At 47.0% G+C, this 21,250-nt stretch overlaps 1 pseudogene across 1 annotated transcript; it reads right to left on the reverse strand.

The window, feature by feature from the left end:
- Window positions 1–710: 710 nt before the first annotated feature.
- LOC311322612 (putative nuclease HARBI1) lies at window positions 711–19,888 on the reverse strand (annotated as a pseudogene). Its single transcript has 6 exons — window positions 19,798–19,888; window positions 19,420–19,596; window positions 1,927–2,163; window positions 1,730–1,845; window positions 1,222–1,331; window positions 711–1,126 (listed from the first exon to the last, which is right to left on the reverse strand). The product of its transcript is annotated as a putative nuclease HARBI1 (transcript).
- Between the last annotated feature and the right edge of the window lie 1,362 nt (window positions 19,889–21,250).

Consider the following 21,250-nt stretch of genomic DNA (forward strand, 5'->3'; position numbering starts at 1 on the left):
TGTAATCTGTGGTCACGTATGTATTAAATACATCATTGACATATTTTCTTCCCATCAGTTGGAGCCAGTAGACAACGCTACAGTGTCTGTATGCTCAGAGAGGGCATTGGAGGCTCTGACACAGATGGTGAGTGTGGACATTTGTCTGAGTTGCATTGGGATGGGACACAATTGGTTCTAGTGCTCCCTATCTATAGATGACTCAATTGCTTCCATCGCTATGATGTTCCTTCTCCAGGAAGAGGCCATTTACCCATCACCTGAGCCCATAGCCTCCACATCTAGGGCCTCCACTTCTAGGCCCTATTGTCATAGGCCGCTGAGGCGATCACAAGGGTAAAGTATGAAGCCTAATTGAAACAGGGTAGTCAAATGTTGCAGTTGCATTTTAAGTGAGCCTGGCCAAGGGACTGCTCTTGTTAAACCAAGTGTATGTGTGTTTCAGGTTGGAGCAGACAATGTGAGGGCCCTCTACAAGAGGCAGCTGGAGGTAGACATACGCCTGAAAGAGGCTGACATCCTCCTAAAAGAGAAGCAGCGGCTGAAAGTGAGCCTGGAGATTAAGAAACTGAGGCTGGAGGTGGAGAAACTGGAGTATGAAAAGAAGGTATATCAGTAAGAACGTAATTTATTTCCCGGCATGGATGACAATTCAACTAACATGTCTCTCTCTTTGTTCCTAGCAATGAGAGGACATCTGATGATACATTTCAATAAAAAGTTGTTACTTCACAAAAGGCCTCCTGTTCAATGTTCATGCAAAAAATTGCTGGGTGACGGCCTCTCACAGCCCTGCCAGTAGGGTAATCCAAAGTGATGGGGTCCACGACATCAGGGGGTTGCATGGTGACCGGTGGGGCTCTCTCCTTCCTAATGCCAGCTATGTTGTGGAGTACAACACATGCCGACACAATTTGGCAGGCTCTCTCTGGGGCCACCCTGAGCCCGCGCAGGCAGCTGAAGCGGGCTTTCAGAACCCCAAAAGCCATCTCTATCCTGACCCTCGTCTTGGTAAGGGCCACATTGAATGTGTTTTGTAGCCCTGGCTCTGGGTTAGGATAGGGTGTCATCAAAAAGGGCATGCACGCATACCCCCTGTCCCCAAGCAGCACTCCATTGAAAAGCCCTGAAGGTGAAGAGGAATATTGCCATGGTCAGTATCGCACATGCTTTGTGGGAAATAACATGAGAAACACAATATGTAGGCTACAGTTGCCATACCTTGCTCAAACTTGTGGCACAGTGTAGACTCCCTAAAGATCCGGGAGTCATGCACTGACCCAGGCCACTTCGCATCAAGGCTGGTGATCATGCCGTTGTGGTCACGTCATCTGCAAAAGTATTTGTGGTTCACAACATAAGACCATAGAATTAAAAGTGAATGTAGCATGTGCATTTGACTGAATTACTGCTACAGTACATGTCTGCTGATTATTTTATTATTGAATGAACGCAGGGACTGCACTAGACTGTTGATGGGTGTGGGGGTGGGTATGATGGTTTCTTTTTTGATATGATGTGATGTATAGTTGTTCTGTACTGCTCCTGTTGACACTAATTTGGTTGTATATGTGCTTTTCTCATAATGACATTGAATTGAATTTGGAAGGTGGGGGTGATATTTATTGATGTGAATATTTCCATATGTGCCATGAATGAATTAACTTTCATCAGCTCCTACAACAATCATATCAAGGAATGAGAAGGCCAAATACTGAAGTGTCTTTACCTGCACATTGATGCTGTGAAAAGACTTGCGCTTCACATAATCCCCCTCATTCTCTCCAAGGGCGGTGGAGATTGGGATATGTGTGCAGTCTATAGCACCGATCACTCTGGGGAAACCTATGCAAAGAGTGGGCAGCATTGGCTACAACAGTAAACGTTATATTGGTTTACAGTAGGCTATATCAAGTAGGTTCTTACCTGCCATTTCATAAAAGCCCTCTTTTATGGACTGCATGGGCAAGTGGCCTGGGAAGGTCACAAACGCGTCAAGCAGCTTGGTAAAGACCACCTTGCGTATTGCGCGACAGACCGTGTTCTTACTCAGGTTTTCTGTATCGCCGACAGCATACATGTAGCTACCTGTAGCAAGAAACCGCAAAGCAATACATACAGTCTGTGGGACTGTAAGCGCATGACTTCGCCGTGTCACTGTAGCTACATGTGGCTCAAGCAGCTGACATATATAAATGATCCCTTCTGCCGAAAATCGGTATCTTTCATATAACCCTACTAACACAATCAGGTTGCAGCAATGTTGCAGAAACGTGCAATTTAGACTTTTGTATGGTCCACTCAACGTCAAGTTAAACGTGCATGCAACGCAAACGCGGTATCTGCACACAAGTTGCTGCAACGTGCAGGTCCAACGTGTCTGCAACGTGCCTGCAATGTGTACACAACGTTGTGATTTCCGTGATGATGTTGCAGCAACGTTGTATACACGTTTATATATATACATATATAATTTGCATTACAAAACAAATCAGCTCCTTGCACAAGCTCCACTACTTCCTGAAACTCTACAGGCATATTTCTTTACCGTCCTATACTATTGGATAGCAATTGCCATGAATCCGGTGTGCAGCACACCTGATCAATCACTTCCATCCACTAGTATAGGCCAGGAAAGAAATACGCCTGTAGAGTGTCAGGAAGTAGTGGAGCTTGTGCAAAGAGCCTATTAATGTCATAGTCAATGCAGCAAGCAAAATTATGGTACAAAAGTTATGACACAACACCATTCAGTCAAGAACAATTTATTTTATTAAAAAAGTACACAATGTCTGGCCTGCAACATGATAAACAAGTTTAAAAACAAAAAGGATTTAAAACAAAATAATACAAAAACAGTTATTTACAAAAAAAGTTATTTTGCAGCTAGGAAGGGAAGTCTTCCTCATCAGAATGCTGGGGAGTGCTCAGATGGACTGTTCTTGGATGGGCTGTGCTCAGGCGGACTTCTGCAGATACCTAAAGACACAATGAAATGGCCGGAAATACATAACGCACATAAATGCACAAAAAAGTGGTACACAATCTTTGGAACCATGCAGTGTCACTGGGTAGGAGAAACCAAAAAAAAAGACATCACTTACCCTTCTGCATTTAGCAGGGGCATGTTTCAATGTCTCCTGCAGCTGGGCGGCCACCTCCGCCATCGTAGCCTTTGGCATGGAGACCATCACTGCACCTTTAAGTTATCAAGAAAGGTAATGGTGTCAATTCACATCGGTCATGGAACAAAGACGATGTATTAAAAAATATTCAAAATATGAACCATTTCTTACGTGTTAGAACATTGAAGAGTGTCATACTCTTCAGTGACTTCTTCCCCTTCTTCCCGTGCACACTGTAGGCGCTCCACACCGCATGTGTGGCTACAGCTGACAGCACCCGCCGGACTTTGTCCGCCAAGTCTCTGCCACCAATGGCACCTAGGTATTGTGTCTGCAAAACAAAGACAGTCATTTACTGTACCCTTCCCTGCACTGCAAAAATAAGACAAAGTTCTGCCCTGCAGACACTCACCATCTTCCTCTGATGTTCCCGGTCCTTCAACCTGGCCTCACAGACCTGCAGCTCCTCTTCCGTTTGGGCAGGGTTCAGTACATCCAGCACTTCTCCCTGGGCTCCAGACTCCACAGGCCGCGTGCTCTGGGACAGTTCCCTCACAGTCCGTGCAAGCTCACGGAGTTGCTCCCGCATCTCTGAGAACTGCTGATGTACAGACCTCTGGAAATCTAGATAAACACAGATGTGGCTATAAGTACATTGACATAAAACTAAATGAAACTCAAAATATATCCCTGCATGCAACATGAAGTAGTCCCATACCAGCATCTGCAGAGCAGCATCGATTAGGTAGAGGGGTACATGGAGTCAATGGTGCTGGAGCCGTTTTATTGGGCGACGGCATCACAGACCTAACTGAAAAACAAAAGGGATAAAGGAAAGGGATTAGCAGGAAACTGTATGGTGTTGGCAGCATGCTTTGGCTTCTGGCATTTGAAGGAAAATAAATTAAGACATTAACAGGTAGACATCACAACACCACAGCAGTACATGCCACTCTTACCTGGTCTGGCTGGGGTGCTATACATGAAGCCTGGGCTCGCATGGTTTTCGCTCACAGGGGATGAGCTCGGAAAATCTGCAAGATGAGTAAATGGTATTCAATCTAAAAAAGCCAATCACAGAGCTAACTGAAAACCTAAAGGGATTAGCAGGAAACTTTATGGTGTTGGCTTTGGCTTCTGGCATTTGGAGGGAAACTAAATAAAGACAAGACAGGTAGACACCACAGCAGTACATGCCACTCTTACCTGGTCTGGCTGGGGTGCTGTATGATCTGGCTGGGGTGCTATACATGGGGCCTGGGCCCCGCTCGCCCACATGGGACAAGCTTGGAAAATCTGCAAGATGAGTAAAATGGTATTCAAAATAAATAAAAAATAGTCCAACTATCAGTGTGCAGTAGGCATAGACATTTTATTTCAACACAAACATGCATACCTGGATTGTACAGCACACGTGGATTGTACTGGACCGCTGGCAGAGGCCTTTCAACTCCGGCACCTGGTCTTTGGCCTGCATAGTGGGGACCAATGGCTGCCCAGGGCTTGGAATATCTAGTGGAATATCAGTAAATTAGCTCAGATTACTCGATTTCAAAAGTACTACTCTTTTGGGACTGTTGAATGCACTTTAGTATATTACCTTCGTCACTGGAGTGATAGCGTGTGTTGCGCCGTCTCTTTCGAACGTCTTGGCACTCGTCCATTGGCGACTGCTGCTCAAAGACTTTTGCCATGAGCCTGGCACCTTCGTAATGATCTGTGTGCATAAAGTACCATAATCAATACATTTCAGCCATCCTTTTTTCCTCAGAATAATGAGTCATGATCTTCCCCCCACCCCCATCAGTATTTTTTAATAGCTTAAAATGCAAACAGTACCAGTTGTGGACTTTGGGAAAACCCGGACTCTGTGGAGCGCCCATCCAGGGTTAGGTTCCACACAGCTCTTTATCCGTTGGCTGACTCATTCATTGGCCAGGAACACATCTGCAACTGTGAGTGAAACCATTAGTACCCGCTTCCCTGTACAATTGAAAAGTAGCACACCAATCAGAACATTGTTCACACAAACATGTTCTTACCCCATCCTTTTTGGAGAGCCAGGATACTGGGACAACCGACACAGTGTCCTCCCCCAGAAACTCCACACTGCAATACAGTCTGCCCAATAAACAAAAAAATATTAAGTTTATAAACACATAAGGACCCTATGGGAAAGTAGGCAGAGGGGAAGAAGCGACTAAAACAACAATTCAACAAGTCATTACAGCCGATAAGTAATTAGTGACACGCCACTATTCTATACTATTCTTTTTTTTTTTTATTCTCTGCCGGCCCAGGACAGATGCGGTCAATGGCGGTCAATCATCAGTGTGGGAAACATGAAGCTAGTTTAGGCATTAGCAACTGCAGTGCACAGATTAAATGTATAAGGCCCGTGAATCACGCGTTACTACTCGCAGTTTTAACAGGAACGCCTTTTTTTGACTCGTGAACTCCAACAATACACACCGATACTACTAATGTGGCAAACAAAGCTGCCTCCATCTTTGTTTCGAGCTAACGTTACATGGACCACGTTGTCCATGGTACCACGCTTACCTCGTGGGTGGCATTGTTCTCAGTCTCCCACTTTCCAGACAAATGGAAAATATATAAAGCATTATCTTGGCTTCGCCTTCCCCTTTGCCTATGTAAAATTAGCCTAAGATTCGTGATGGCCTTAGAAAGCCTGACACGAGCGAGCTCCCAACGTGAGTCAAATTCAGCAGTCAAACAAACAAACAATCCACATGTCCAGCGGCCATTTTAGAGTAACGTTAACTAACACAAAACTTAACAGCTCAGACCGTTCGCTTGCTTATGTTTCTGCAAATGTTCGTGGCGAACACAAAGCCAGTAGTAACAGAAAAAAGGTTTGCAATAGTTTTTCGGAGTATTTGCAATATTGTCTAAACGTTAGCCAAGTTCGGGCCTTGACTTAGCTAGCTAGCACTAGCTAGCGTGCTAGCTAGCATTAGCTAACGTTAGCTAGCTATCATTAGGCTTCCAATTCCTGAACTTAGTTTAGCGTGCAGGTTATGAGTTACTTCTGTTTACTTAAATTATTACCGGTAAGTAAACAAATAAATAGCTAAACCAACAGTAAAATCAATGTAATTTGATGAGAAAAAACCCCCGAGGTAACTGGTATAACTTACCAGAGAAGAAGTTCGCACCACATTGTGTTTGTTGGTCCCCAATCTGCTCTCTTTATGGCTTTAAACCACAGCTTTTGGCGGTTCCTCTGAAAAGGGTGACATCTCGAGGGGATGCTGAAGAATCTGAGGCCATCATCTTTTCCTTTTCTGTTTGTACAGTTCACAGCACAGCAGCTTTGAGGCATAATTAGCTACATGAAACGGAGCTCCTGGCTACTGTGGCGAGTTCGTTTGCCTTTTTACCGAGAGGCTGCATGCTCGCTCTGCTGTGCCGTAGCAGGCGAACCCATCTATAGGGAGGGAAAGTAATCTCATCGCCCCCTAGTGGTAGCGTTTCATAATGCCGAGAGAATGAATGGGATTTCTTATAGACACGTCTTTTGAAAAATGATATATTTCTAAGATGCGTTATTAACCTCAACATACAGTACAATATGAAGGATATAAGCGAAAATTTAAAAAAAAAAGAAAAAAAGACAGGAGCAGTTTGGCAAAGAATCCTGCCTACTTTAACTGTGAGCCAAGCAAGCAGTGACGTCACGGGATAGCCCGATTGCAATCCTAATGCTAGCCTAATAGGACTTTAATCCAACGTCACTGCAACGTTATTTAATGACGTTGCAGGGACCCATATTGCCAATGTTTCTGCAACGTTGCAGAAAAGTCTAATTAGACTTAGGAGGGTAAAGTTATTTTCGACCTTAGATGGACGTTGTCACAACATCGCCTGATGGTAACGTTGCAACTTACCTAAGTACAACTTATGTGCAACGTTGCTGCAACCCACTGTGTTAGTAGGGTTAGCGGGTGCTTTGCCATGACCGGCCATTGAATTCGCTAGTTTGATTGATAGATGGATTTAACGTCCAAAGTAGATTTTGCAAGTATTGTATAGGCTCATGTGTAAGAGATGAATGGCTGTAACCATGAACTCAGCCAGAGGTAGGCCCTACTGTAGATTATCAGCATTATCACCAGTCTCAATTTATGTCTCAATTTATGTGTTGCCATTCATGTAAACCACCATCTCATCTAGACTACTTCTGTTGCTGCATTTTTACATTTATGCTTTCATGATTTTAGAGCGCAATAAACATTTTCCACGATTCCAATAAGTCCATCCATTCATCCAACTTTGTGCTGAGCGCAGCGCAGGCTGGTAGCCTACTGTCAAGGCTCACGACTGATGCACTCCCTTAACACGTCTCGCAACTTACCAGACCATCAAGAGAATTTCAATATGAAAGATCTTGGGATTCCAGGAGTCAAGGCCGTTTCAGACGGAGAGCGATATTCCGCCTGCGTTCTCGCTCGGAGCGGGGGACGCACGCGTCCTGCGCGCAGCGGGGAAAGCTGACTACAATTCAGCTCTTGTCGCGGGCGGGCGTGTGCAGCCTAGTTCCATATGAGAACACTCCTCGGTCCAATTCCGTATAGTAGATCAGCCTGTGTACTTTCAACGAATGTATTATTAGACATAATATCATAATAATATGTGACCGCCGCTGGTAATTTGGTCCTCAACTAGGCATTTTCATTTTTTTATCTGAACATATTTGATCTGATTTATCTGATTTTATCTTTTTGAAATCTGAACATATTTGAAGAAGATATGCTTATTTGAATGCTAGTACTGCCAAATCAACTTAGCTGAGAAATCTCCCTCCAAAGTTCTCCAACATTTTCACACCTCTGACTGCCAGGTAATGGGCGTGAACAATAGCCTGGTAACCCCTCCCCCAGCCACTCCCCCACTGGACGATCTGTCATTATCTGTCAGAGTGGCTGTCAACTTGGGGTATTACCTGAGAGTGGCTGCCAAGTGAGGTGCTCTCTCACTGATGACCCCACACTCTGAGTCAGTATTAATCTTGTGTTGTGAATGCAGTTAAGAACAATATAAGATGAAGTTCAAATTTAACGTTCTTTATTGTCACATACATGATATAAAGTACAAGCATAAGTAGTTAAGTGTACAAAAAAAGGCAACTGTCTAAGTGTTAAAGTGTACAGTAAGTTGTCTGTTTTATAGACAATGTGCATAGTGTTCATTGTGATCAAGTGTACAACAAAGTAATAACAGTCCCCAGCTCAATACTCAAGGTAATAACAACAGTACTCAGCTCAGTATTCAATATTCTAACAATGCAGTCTGTGCAAGTGTGGGCAAGTCTGTGCAAGAGAACAAGCAACGCTTCAGTATACAAACAGGAAAACAGGAAAGGCTGTGGCCTTTCTCCTGCAGTGCTGTCCGTCCTGATGATCTGCAGTGAATCTACAAGCGGACAGTCTTGTTCTGAGCTGCTGTGGAGTTTGGCGGGGACATGTGACGTCTCGTCCCTCATCAGAACAGAACTCTCTGATCTTGTCAAAGAGATACGTCTGTCTGGCCATGTCCAGTCCGGGTGGGGCTTGCACAAGAAGACCTTCTCTGGGGGGCAGGACATCAGGCTTGCGCAGCAGCTGAAACTCGACTGCCGGTGCATCACGGTGTTCTCTGGCCACAACCATGCCAGGTCTCTCAGCATCAAAACTGCAATAGAATAGAAGGAAGAAAGTACATTAAACTATTGCCCACAGTACTGGCACTCCATATAGATAAAATAGTACCAGAATGTGTTGATTAAATAGACTAGCTAATGCATGATAGGATGAACGTATTCTCACCTGTTGTGCAAAATCAAAGCTGTAGTGCATAGTGATCTTCTTGCTGGCTGGTATGGAGGGGCCAAGGGAGAGCTGCAAATCCTCACCTTTTTGCTCATCCTGTAACCAAAACAAAAAACAAAGGTGTCAGACTACCATATCTCTCATGCTCTCTCATTCTGTTTCTCTCTATAATATAGCTACCTAGCTAGATATTAGCTGCCTCGCTGGCTAGTTTAGGAACAAAGGGCTAGCTCAGCTAACTAGCATGTTAGCTAACGTTAGCTAGCTAGCCTTTGTTAGTTTGTTATGCTAGCTAGACTTAGTCACTTGTTTAGAAAGGAGCTACTGCTAAACGACTAACGTTAATGTAATGTAAACAGCACAGATAGTATAAAGATCAGCTTACCCCAAAGCAAAGCAGAATGCTTGGCGGTGGTGTGAATCTGGTATGTCGTTCGTCGCTTGGTAGCAACATGCTTTGCTGATACAGTCATCTCTGTATCACAGGACATCAAGAATAAAACTCCGTGTACGAACGAGTCCTGCTCTGCTGGAGTTTTAGCTGCTCTTAAAACTCTTTCCATGTCCTGGATGCCATCCCCGTCTTCTCTTTAGCAAAAGCTGTAGCATCCATGGTTTAACTTGGGACAGTAAAATAATTGAATGTAAACAGCCGGCGTGTTTGGGAAGGGTGGGGGCGGAGAACCCGGAAGCAATAGCCAATGAAAACAAATCATGCTAATCGATCTGCCCGCCCCCAAGCCCAGCTCGAAATCAGCTAAAAACGAGCTTAGTTTGCAGACTAATTAAACGTATTTCGTGAACCTAAAACTGTTGTCTGTTATAGTAAGTAGGTTCTTCACAACTTCAACTTTGGTAATACACAAAAAAACTAAAAACTAAAAAAAAAGTTTTTTTAGTTATTTTGCCCCCTAGCGCATTTCGGGGTTTGCCGAGTTGCGGACCAAATCACCAGCCGCTGTCACATATATATAGCCAACGACCTGAGCTGCCTGCCTGATGATGGTCTCAGGGCTAAAGAGACCGCGCGTCGTTCCTCACCCTAACTATTGGCATGCTATCAATGAAAGAAAATACATTGTAAATAAACATGGTTTTAGGCTATTGTTTTTATGTAGGCCTATAGGTTAAGCTATTTGTGTTCATAAGGTAACGTCATTGTACCTATAGCCTATAATCCAATTGACTGGAACCAGGGGGTTTGACAAAAGTTAAGAGGCAAAATAATTTGTCTTGACTGCATTCAAGATGTATCTTTCACATTAAAACTACATACAAAGCTGACCAATAGCATTAGAAAGATCTCTTCGAGAGCTTTCATTTCACCTGTTCATTCTGCCCTAATGTCACTCGCGCACCCCTCTGGTTCTAAGCCATCACAACGCGACTTCTGTCCCGACACGGTCTCCTGTCATTTCTCCCTGGCTTGCAGGCACGACTTGCTCGCACGAAACTTGAAACCTATGTTATCATGTAGCCAGTAGATATGCTAAGAAAATTGCATATGTTTGCAAACTAAAACAAGTGAACACAATTTTACAATCGAAAATGCTTATGAGACCATTATTTTACTTATATGGGGCAAAAGTGGTTTCTCTTCCTGCTTCTGCCTAAGCCCTCCACAATACCACAACACAACGGTGTCATGTTTTACCGAAGGAGAAGTGAAGAAGACGGTAGCTAGCAGTAGCTAAAGCAGTTAGCTAATGTTAAGATCATTCCTCTAGCTGCTTTGCTATAATGCGAGTTCGTCTCCGTTCCTGCCCGAGAAACAGAAGTTGAACTAATAGCATCAAAATAGCTACAGCTGTACTATCGTGCAGCTTCACAGCCTGCTATTAGCAGACAGCACTAAAGTTGACAAAATCACACTTGCAAATCATTAGAATTCCAACCATTAATATGGGATTTATCATTCAACTAAACATGGAACCTGAATACTACCTGATATTTCAACCTGCTGCCATCAGTGATCGGCGCGTCTGCTTGTTTGAGTCTGAATGTCTTACGCAGTTACATTCCATGTAGTGTCCCAAAACTGTTAAATCATTCCCCATGTAGTTCACTATGAGTCGCACTCAATACATCCATGGTAATAGGGAATAGGGAGTGAGTGAACCATTTCAAACACATCTCTGGTCATCTCCGTTAGCCATCTTACTCGTCCTGATGCCATGTTCCATATGAGAACACTCACTCAGCCTAATGTATTAAACTTCTACTTGTCCCGACAGTTAACAGATATAGACCCGGCGACATTTACAGAGATAGAAACTATAAATAGATAGGCTTTGTTCGTAATAATTAAATTACAACCAGACAGAGAACAAGGAGTTTGAGAACGGTAGGCTCATCTAATGTGCGAGATGAGCTAAAGCAATGGGTCAATGAGTGGTATTACTGCGCCTCTATGGGCAGGCGACCGGTGGTGCGGAATGCCGTAAAGCGCCTGTTAGAATACCGCGGGTCAAGTTACATTCTTATGTTCCCACATCTGTAGTTCACTATGAGTCGCACTCAATACATCCATGGTAATAGGGAATAGGGAGTGAGTGAACCACTTCAAACACATCTCTGGTCATCTCCGTTAGCCATCTTACTCGTCCTGATGCCATGTTCCATATGAGAACACTCAGTTAGCCTAATGTATTAAACTTCTTCTTGTCCCGACAGTTAACAGATATAGACCCGGCGACAGTTACAGAGATAGAAACTATAAATAGATAGGCTTTGTTCGTAATAATTAAATTACAACCAGACAGAGAACAAGGAGTTTGAGACGGTAGGCTAATCTAATGTGCGCGATGAGCTACAGCAATGGGTCAATGAGTGGTATTACTGCGCCCCTATGGGCAGGCGAGCGGTGGTGCGGAATGCCGTAAAGCGCCTGTTAGAATACCGCGGGTCAAGTTACATTCTTATGTTACAGGCAAAAACCCTGATGACAAAACAACCAAAAGGAAGAGAGACCCGGCCCGGAGAAGCCCGGGGCCCTCATCTGGAGCCAGGCCCAGACGGAGGGCCCGCCTGCGAGCGCCTGGTGGCCGGGCTTACCACGGAGCCCGGCCGGGCCCAGCCTGAATAAGCAACGTGGAAGCACCATCTCCTCCTCCATCGTCCCGTGGACCCACCACCCGCGGGAGGAATTGTCCGGGTCGGGTGCGCTGCCAACTTGGTGGCGGTGAAGGCGGGGGCCTGCACCGGCACCGGAACCAAACTCCTGGATAGGGGTTGGACCCTGTTCTTCTCCGGAGTTGCTCACGGTATGAGGCGTAAGGCAGGTGTGGCTCTACTAGCTAGCCCCCAGCTGAATGCCTCTGTGCTGGAGTTCACCCCAGTGGATGAGAGGGTCGCCTCCCTGCGCCTTAGGACTGTGGGGGGGGGGGGACTCTGACTGTGGTTTGTGCTTATGCACCGAAAAGCAGTTCAGAGTACTCGGCCTTCCTGCAGACCCTGAGTGGAGTCCTTTTGGGGGCTCCTGCAGGGGACTCCACTGTCCTACTGGGGGACTTCAATGCACACGTAGGCAATGATGGAGAAACTTGGAGGGGCGTGATTGGGAGGCATGGCCACCAGGATCTGAACCCGAGTGGTGTTTTGTTGTTGGACTTCTGTGCTAGTCACGGTTTGTCCATAACAAACACCATGTTCGAACACAAGGATGCCCACAAGTACACCTGGCATCAGAACACCTTAGGCCGAAGGTCGATGATCGATTTCGTTATCGTATCATCTGATCTGAGGCCATGCGTTATGGACACTCGGGTAAAGAGAGGGGCAGAGCTGTCCACTGATCACCATCTGGTGGTGAGCTGGTTTCGATGGCGGGGGAAACTTCTGGACAGACCTGGAAAACCCAAGCGTGTAGTGAGGGTGAACTGGGAACGTCTGGAGGAAGAGCCTGTCCGGAGAGATTTCAATTGCCACCTCCGGCGGAGCTTCTCAGGCATCCCTGTGGAGGTTGGGGACATCGAGCATGAGTGGTCGGTGTTCAAAGCCTCCATTGCTGAAGCTGCAGCTGGGAGCTGTGGCCTGAGGGCCATAGGTACCTCAAGGGGCGGTAACCCTCGGACACCGTGGTGGACAGCGGTGGTCAGGGAAGCCGTCCGACTGAAGAAGGAGGCCTTCCGGGATATGTTAGCCCGGGAGACCCCAGAAGCAGTTGCAGGGTATCGACTGGCCCGGAGGGCTGCGGCTTCGGCTGTGACCAAGGCAAAGCAGCGGGTGTGGGAGGAGTTCGGAGAAACCATGGAGAAGGACTTTCGGTCGGCACCAAAGTGTTTCTGGAAGACCATCAGACACCTCAGGAAGGGAAAGCGGGGGACCATCCAAGCTGTATACAGCAAGGAGGGGACACTGCTGACCTCAACTGAGGAGGTTGTTGAGCATTGGAAGGAGCACTTTGAGGAACTCCTGAACCCGACTAATCCACCCTCTACGATCGAGGCAGAGCCGGAAGATGATGGGGGGTCGTCAATTTCCTTGGAGGAGGTCACTGAGGTAGTCAAACAACTCCACAGTGGCAGAGCCCCAGGGACTGATGAGATCCGTCCAGAAATGCTGAAGGCGCTGGGTGTAGAGGGGCTGTCTTGGTTGACACGCCTCTGTAACATTGCGTGGAAGTCTGGGTCAGTGCCGAAGGAGTGGCAGACTGGGGTGGTGGTCCCAATATTCAAAAAAGGGGACCAGAGGGTGTGTGCGAACTATAGAGGCATCACATTACTCAGCCTCCCAGGGAAAGTTTACTCCAAGGTGCTGGAAAGGAGGGTCCGGCCGATAGTCGAACCTCAGATCCAAGAGGAACAATGCGGATTTCGTCCTGGTCGTGGAACTACCGACCAGCTCTTCACTCTCGCAAGGATCTTGGAGGGGGCTTGGGAGTTTGCCCAACCTGTCTACATGTGTTTTGTGGACTTGGAGAAGGCTTACGACCGGGTCCCTCGAGAGGTCTTGTGGAGGGTTATGCGGGAGTATGGGGTGAGGGGGTCCCTACTTGGGGCCATCCAATCCCTGTACACCCAGAGCGAGAGCTGTGTCCGGGTCCTCGGCAGTAAGTCGTCTTCCTTTCCGGTGGGGGTTGGCCTCCGCCAGGGCTGCGCTTTGTCACCAATCCTGTTTGTGATTTTCATGGACAGGATATCGAGGCGTAGCCGTGGGGAGGTGGGTTTGCAGTTCGGTGAGCTGGGGATCACGTCGCTGCTTTTTGCAGATGATGTGGTCCTGATGGCATCAGCTGCCTGCGACCTCCAGCACTCTCTGGATAGGTTCGCAACTGAGTGTGAAGCGGCTGGGATGAGAATAAGCACTTCTAAATCTGAGGCCATGGTTCTCAGCAGGAAACCGGTGGCCTGTCCGCTCCGAGTAGGAAATGAGTCCTTACCCCAAGTGAAGGAGTTCAAGTATCTGGGGTCTTGTTCACGAGTGAGGGAACCATGGAGAGGGAGTTTGGCCGGAGAATCGGAGCAGCTGGTGCGGTTCTGCAGTCGCTTTACCGCACTGTTGTGACGAAAAGAGAGCTGAGCCAAAAGGCAAAGCTCTCGATCTACCGGTCTATCTTCGTCCCCACCCTCACCTATGGTCATGAAGGATGGGTCATGACCGAAAGAACGAGATCAAGGATACAAGCGGCCGAAATGAGTTTTCTCCGGAGGGTGGCTGGGATCTCCCTGAGAGATCGGGTGAGAAGTTCAGTCATCCGGGAGAGACTCGGAGTAGAGCCGCTGCTCCTTTGCGTCGAAAGGAGCCAGTTGAGGTGGTTCGGGCATCTAGTGAGGATGTCTCCTGGGCGCCTCCCTAGGGAGGTGTTCCAGGCATGTCCGGCTGGGAGGAGGCCGCGGGGTAGACCCAGGACTAGGTGGCGGGACTTAATCTCCGCACTGGCCTGTGAGCGGCTAAAGAATCCCCAGGCAGATCTGGTTGATGCTGCTAGGGGTAGGGAAGTCAGCCGAAAGTCAATGGGGGCTTACGTTTACTTGCATTGAAACTGCCTGAGCTGTACACAAAGTGGGACCATTGTACACGTACTCACCAAAATGTGTACAGCCCCAATACAGTCCCAATGGGGGCTGTACACCCGAGTGTACAGGCCCGATTACACCACCTGGGGGCGACTCCGAGCCGCCGCCAACCGCACTATGGGGGCCTATGGGCCCCGTACACGGCGTACAACGCTCCTAGCCCCCACCGCTTTGGAGAAACAGGTGTGTACAGCCGCCACAGGTCGGTGTACAACAGCAATAAGTTTGCATGGCAAGTGTCCAGGCCGATATCTCCAAAGTGACAGGGGCTAGGAGGCTGATATGGCAGTATGTTCATACTTCCATGGTACTCTCTTAGCCTGCTGTGTTTCGAGGCAATCCGAGCAATTTGAATTTTTGACCAAAATCGCAAAATCGACTTCCAGCAGCCGAGAGGGTAAAGTTCAACTTCCTCCAATCCTTACGGGATTCGGAGGGCTTGTCCCTTATGGTAAGAGGATGCTGAGGTTACATTATGAGCCTCCTACCCCCAGCCACTTTGGATATATTGGCCTGGACACTTGCCATGCAAACCTATTGCCGTTGTACACTGCCCTGTGGCGGCTGTACACGCCTGTTTCTCCAAAACGGATGGGGCTAGAAGGCTGACACTCGGTGGTCTTAGAGTACCCAGGGGTGCCATGAACATACTACAGTGTCAGCCTCCTAGCCCCCACCACTTTGGAGAAACAGGCGTGTACAGCCGCCACAGGTCGGTGTACAACAGCAATAGGTTTGCATGGCGAGTGTCCAGGCCAATATCTCCAAAGTGCAAGGTCATAGCCTCTCCCAACCATCACCTACCCCCACTAATTCCTAGGCTATCTTTCAAATGAAACCATCCGTGAAGCTCTACGACGTTCCGTTAATTTTGCCCATTTTCTGGAAAACGGTTATAACCAGAGATATAACCATTTCCCAGATAGGCTATATCTCCAGTACAGAAGTTGGTAGCTACTCAGAACCACCACCTACCCCCACTTATTCCTAGGCTAGCTTTCAAATGAAACCATCCGTGAAGCTCTACGACGTTTCATTAATTTTATCATGTAAATCTATTGCTGTTGTACACCGACCTATGGCGGCTGTACACGCCACATTTCTCCAAAGTGGTGGGGGCTAGGAGGCTGTAAATCGGGGGTCCTCAATTACCAAAAGGTGGCATGAACATACTCTGAGATCAGCCTCCTACTCCCAACCAATCATGAGAAACAGCCGCGTACAGCCCCCACAGGTCGGTGTACAACAGCAATAGGTTTACATGGTGAGTGTACGGGTCAATATCTCCAAAGATTCTTGGTCTAGGAGGCTGATATTGCAGTTTGTTCATGTCTCCATGGTGTACTGTTACTGTGCATAGGTTTCGAGCCAATCCGAGCAATTTTAATTTTAACATGTAAACCTATTGCGGTTGTACACCGACCTATGGCGGCGGTACACCCCACATTTCTCCAAAGTGGTGGGGGCTAGGAGGCTATAAAGCGGGGGTCCTCAAGTACCAAAGGGTGGCATGAACATACTCTGAGATCAGCCTCCTACTTCCAACCAATCATGAGAAACAGCCGCGTACAGCCCCCACATGTCAGTGTACAACGGCAATAGGTTTACATGGTGAGTGTACGGGTCAATATCTCCAAATTGACAGGGGCTGGGAGGCTGATACTGTAGTATAATCATGCCACCAAAGGGTAGTCCAAGACCACCAAGTGTCATCCTTCTGGGCCAAACCACTTTGGAGAAACAAGCGCGTGAGTCTAACCCTAATCCTACCCTAATGGTCAATATCTCCAAAGATTATTGTGCTAGGAGGCTGATATGGCAGTATGTTCATGTCTCCATGGTGTACTGTTACTGTGCATAGGTTTCGAGCCAATCCGAGCAATTTTAATTTTAACATGTAAACCTATTGCGGTTGTACACCGACCTATGGCGGCGGTACACGCCACATTTCTCCAAAGTGGTGGGGGCTAGGAGGCTATAAAGCGGGGGTCCTCAAGTACCAAAGGGTGGCATGAACATACTCTGAGATCAGCCTCCTACTCTCAACCAATCATGAGAAACAGCCGCGTACAGCCCCCACATGTCAGTGTACAACGGCAATAGGTTTACATGGTGAGTGTACGGGTCAATATCTCCAAATTGACAGGGGCTAGGAGGCTGATACTGTAGTATAATCATGCCACCAAAGGGTTGTCCAAGACCAAAAAAGTGTCATCCTTCTGGGCCAAACCACTTTGGAGAAACAAGCGTGTGAGTCTAACCCTAATCCTACCCTAATGGTCAATATCTCCAAAGATTATTGTGCTAGGAGGCTGATATGGCAGTATGTTCATGTCTCCATGGTGTACTGTTACTGTGCATAGGTTTCGAGCCAATCCGAGCGATTTGAATTTTAACATGTAAACCTATTGCGGTTGTACACAGACCTATGGCGGCGGTACACGCCACATTTCTCCAAAGTGGTGGAAGCTAGGAGGCTATAAAGCGGGGGTCCTCAAGTACCAAAGGGTGGCATGAACATACTCTGAGATCAGCCTCCTACTCCCAACCAATCATGAGAAACAGCCGCGTACAGCCCCCACATGTCAGTGTACACGGGTCAATATCTCCAAAGATTCTTGGTCTAGGAGGCTGATATTGCAGTATGTTCATGTCTCCATGGTGTACTGTTACTGTGCATAGGTTTCGAGCCAATCCGAGCAATTTAAATTTTAACATGTAAACCTATTGCGGTTGTACACCGACCTGTGGCGGCTGTACACGCCATTTTCTCCAAAGTGGTGGGGGCTAGGAGGCTGATATGGCAGTATGTTCATGTCTCCATGGTGTACTGTTACTGTGCTGTGTTTCGAGCCAATCCGAGCAATTTGAATTTTATCATGTAAACCTATTGCTGTTGTACACCGACCTATGGCGGCTGTACACGCCTGTTTCTCCAAACAGGTGCGGGATAGGAGGCTATCGCTCGGTGGTGTTAAAGTACCAAGTGTTGACACTAACATACGGGAATATCAGCCTCCTAGCTCTCCGTTAAGTGTGGAAATAAAGGAATGTACAGCCGCCATATAAACCTATTGGCACTGTACGCCTTTCCCGTACGGCCTACAAACATCCCACAGATATGAATCAAAACTAAGATTGCTCTAGAGTGTCCAAGGATCAACATATTTCAGCGTCAGCCCCCAAGATTAAGCGGTTTTCATTTTGGATCAAAATGATCAATTCTTGCACAGAAGGGTGTTGTACTCTTAGAGCCTGACAGTGTCCTGGGGCACATTTGGAGATATGTGATTTTTTTTTTCTAGAGGGGTAAGCTGACATTTTTCTGTACAGTCTCGAAGGGCACTCACTCATGACCCACTGACCCGATTTTGAGGCCTCTAGTGCTTTGACAACACCTTTAAAAATTAAAAAGATGACGTGTACAACCGCCATAGGAATGTATGGCGGCTGTACACGCCAAATTTCTCCAAAGCGGTGGGGGCTAGGAGGCTATAAAGCGGGGGTCCTCAAGTACCAAAGGGTGCCTTGAACATACTCTGAGATCAGCCTCCTACTCCCAACCGATCGTGAGAAACGGCCGTGTACAGCCCCCACATGTCGGTGTACAGCCAAATATTACTGTAGCGTATTAAAAGAAATTGAGCGGTCCGATCGGTCCGAAACCCGTACGGCCCATAGGCCTTGAGGTGACGATCACGCTCACCGGATTTCGTGCCGAACGGACCGATCTGGATATCCCGTTCTCTGATTGGCCCATATGGGATGCTCCGATTGGTCCGACGTACAGAGGGCCCATAGGCCCCGAGGGCCTGATCACGCTCACCGAACGGCGTGCCGATCGGACAACTTTGAAAATGGAGCTCTCTGATTGGTCCGAAACTCCGCACGCCGTTCGGCCAAGGGCGGGCCTCCGCCCCGACCGGAGGTCAGCCCGATCGGTGTGGGTCAAACTCAAAACCGTCCCGAGACGCTTTCGGCCACCGGGGGCCTCATCGGCGCCCTCTGGAGGGCGCACGGTTTGGATTTGTCGAGGCCACGCCCAAAAACGGCGTCCCGAGAGGTCGCGTGGTCAAAGACGCCGTTTTTGAATGAAAAGTGCCTGGGCTGTACACACGTGTACAACGCGCACAGTTTGCACAGTTTGCGCTCGAGCCTGTGTCGGCTGTACGTTCTGTACGGCCGCCACAGGAACCGCGGGCGTACAACGCTCACAGGATCCGCCGGGATGGCCTCTTGTGGAACGGGCCGGGATCGCCCCAGGGGGGTGGTAAAACCAGTAAAACCCGGAGGGTTTTAAAAGGGCGCCGGCGGCCTTTTAGAGACCGCCCGCCTATTTTAGACGCAAGACCCCGTTAGCTAGTGCTAGTTTAACTAACGTTAGCCCAGACAGCTGTAGCTAGCACTAACATTTATCCAAATGTTTGAGTAACGTTAATAGCTTACCAACGGCGAGATGGAGCCGGTGTCCAAAACACTGCAGTCGTAGCCAGTGGTTCAGTGAAGCAGCTTTCACGATGTTTGCACCACTGTCGGTAGTAATGCACACCTGGTGGTCCTCGCTGAGTCCCCACGACTGGAGTGCCTCCTGAAGCCCCCGGGCAATGATCTCTGCAGTGTGGTCTTCGGGAAAATATGTCGTTTGAAGGCATCTGCTTTGGAGATCCCATTCCTCGTCTATATAGTGTATTGTGAGACTCATGTATGGTTCCGACGTGCGACTAGACCACATATCAGATGTGGTAGCGAAGTGTTTAATGTTCCTGATATCCTCTTCCAGTTTCCCCCTACACTCGGAGTAGAGCCGAGGGAGTGATGTCTGACAAAAATATTTCCGCCCGGGCAGCACGTACTTCGCATCCATAACACGAACTAGTTTCTTGAAGCCCTGTTTTTCTACCGTGCTAATAGGCATCATGTCTTTGGCGATACAGTACGTTACTGCGCTGGTTATGTCTTTGTATCGCTTCGATGTCTTTTCATATGGTGTAACGGCGGAAAAAGCAGACTTAATTGTTGGCTGTTGTCGTTCTTTGGAAGTAGGCCCACTTGGGAGGCTGACACTTTCATGGTAGCGCAAACTCGAGGCTTCTGAGTGTTCGGTGGGATGGTACCTTTTTAGATGGTGGAACAGGTTTGTTGTGTTTCCAGTTTCGCAGAGTACTGTTCGCCGACAAAGTTTACACATAAAGTTGACCTGTGCTTGGTCAGACTTAAGGTAGCCAAACCATTTCCACACAACCAAATTTGTTTGGCTTTTCCACAATCTCTTCCTCCCTAACGTTGTCGTTCTCATTCATTTTTCACACACCCAAACGCGTGGTCGCCATCCGAATTGTTGAGTGGAAGGGGCTGCGCTGGAAATATCTGGCTTCCCATTCCCATGCATTTGTTTCACTGCTGCTGTACGATTGGCTGCTCGTGAGTTTGGTAGCCAATAGGTAAACATCTTTATCGAAAACAAGCCTAACGTGTTTATCATCGTTATCGTGGAAGATTCTTATTGAATTTATCGTTTTATCGTTTTATTGCCCAGCCCTACTCCAGACAAGGGCCTCTCTTCCTCTTTGGTCTTCCATCATGGTTTTTTTTCCTGTTACCCCAGGTAGGGTGGCTAGGGGGTACTACCACTTGCCCAAGGTGGACCCCCAGACTAGTGGAGGGAAGGAGCTGTCTTACTTCTCCATTCTAGTTCGCACTGAAACTAGCCACTGCCCATCTGCTCTTTTATTTCTGCTCAAGCAAAATAATATAAACCATGCAAAAATGTAAAAAAGGAAGCTTAATCCCGCATCACCCAGCACTTTCCAATTAGTAATCAATTAATTACTAATTAACGTGTTAATCAATTAAGCATTAATCAAAAACAGTCAATTAAATAATACTTATTAGCAATTAAACTGCTAATTAAGTTAACCTAAGTTAAGTTAACCAATTAACTTCCAATCAAAGCAGCCAGTGAATTGTCAATTAATCAATTGACAATTAATATATAAATTAGTCAAAGCAATTAATCAATTATTATTATTATTATTATAGTCAATTATCATAATTAATCACCCATTAATAACACAACTGTCTAAGCAATCAAACAAAAATCAATAACACAGCAGCAAATAATTCACCCAGCAAACCGACCAAATAAAACACCACTAAAACAATTAAGAGACTATAATTAGCTAGGAAACAATAAATCAATGAAGACTAAATCAACCAAAAACAACCAACCAATACATTACATTACATTACATTACAGTCATTTAGCAGACGCTTTGAT

Source organism: Borostomias antarcticus (assembly GCF_949987555.1).
Source record: "Borostomias antarcticus genome assembly, chromosome: 20".
Classification (NCBI taxonomy): Eukaryota; Metazoa; Chordata; class Actinopteri; order Stomiiformes; family Stomiidae; genus Borostomias; species Borostomias antarcticus.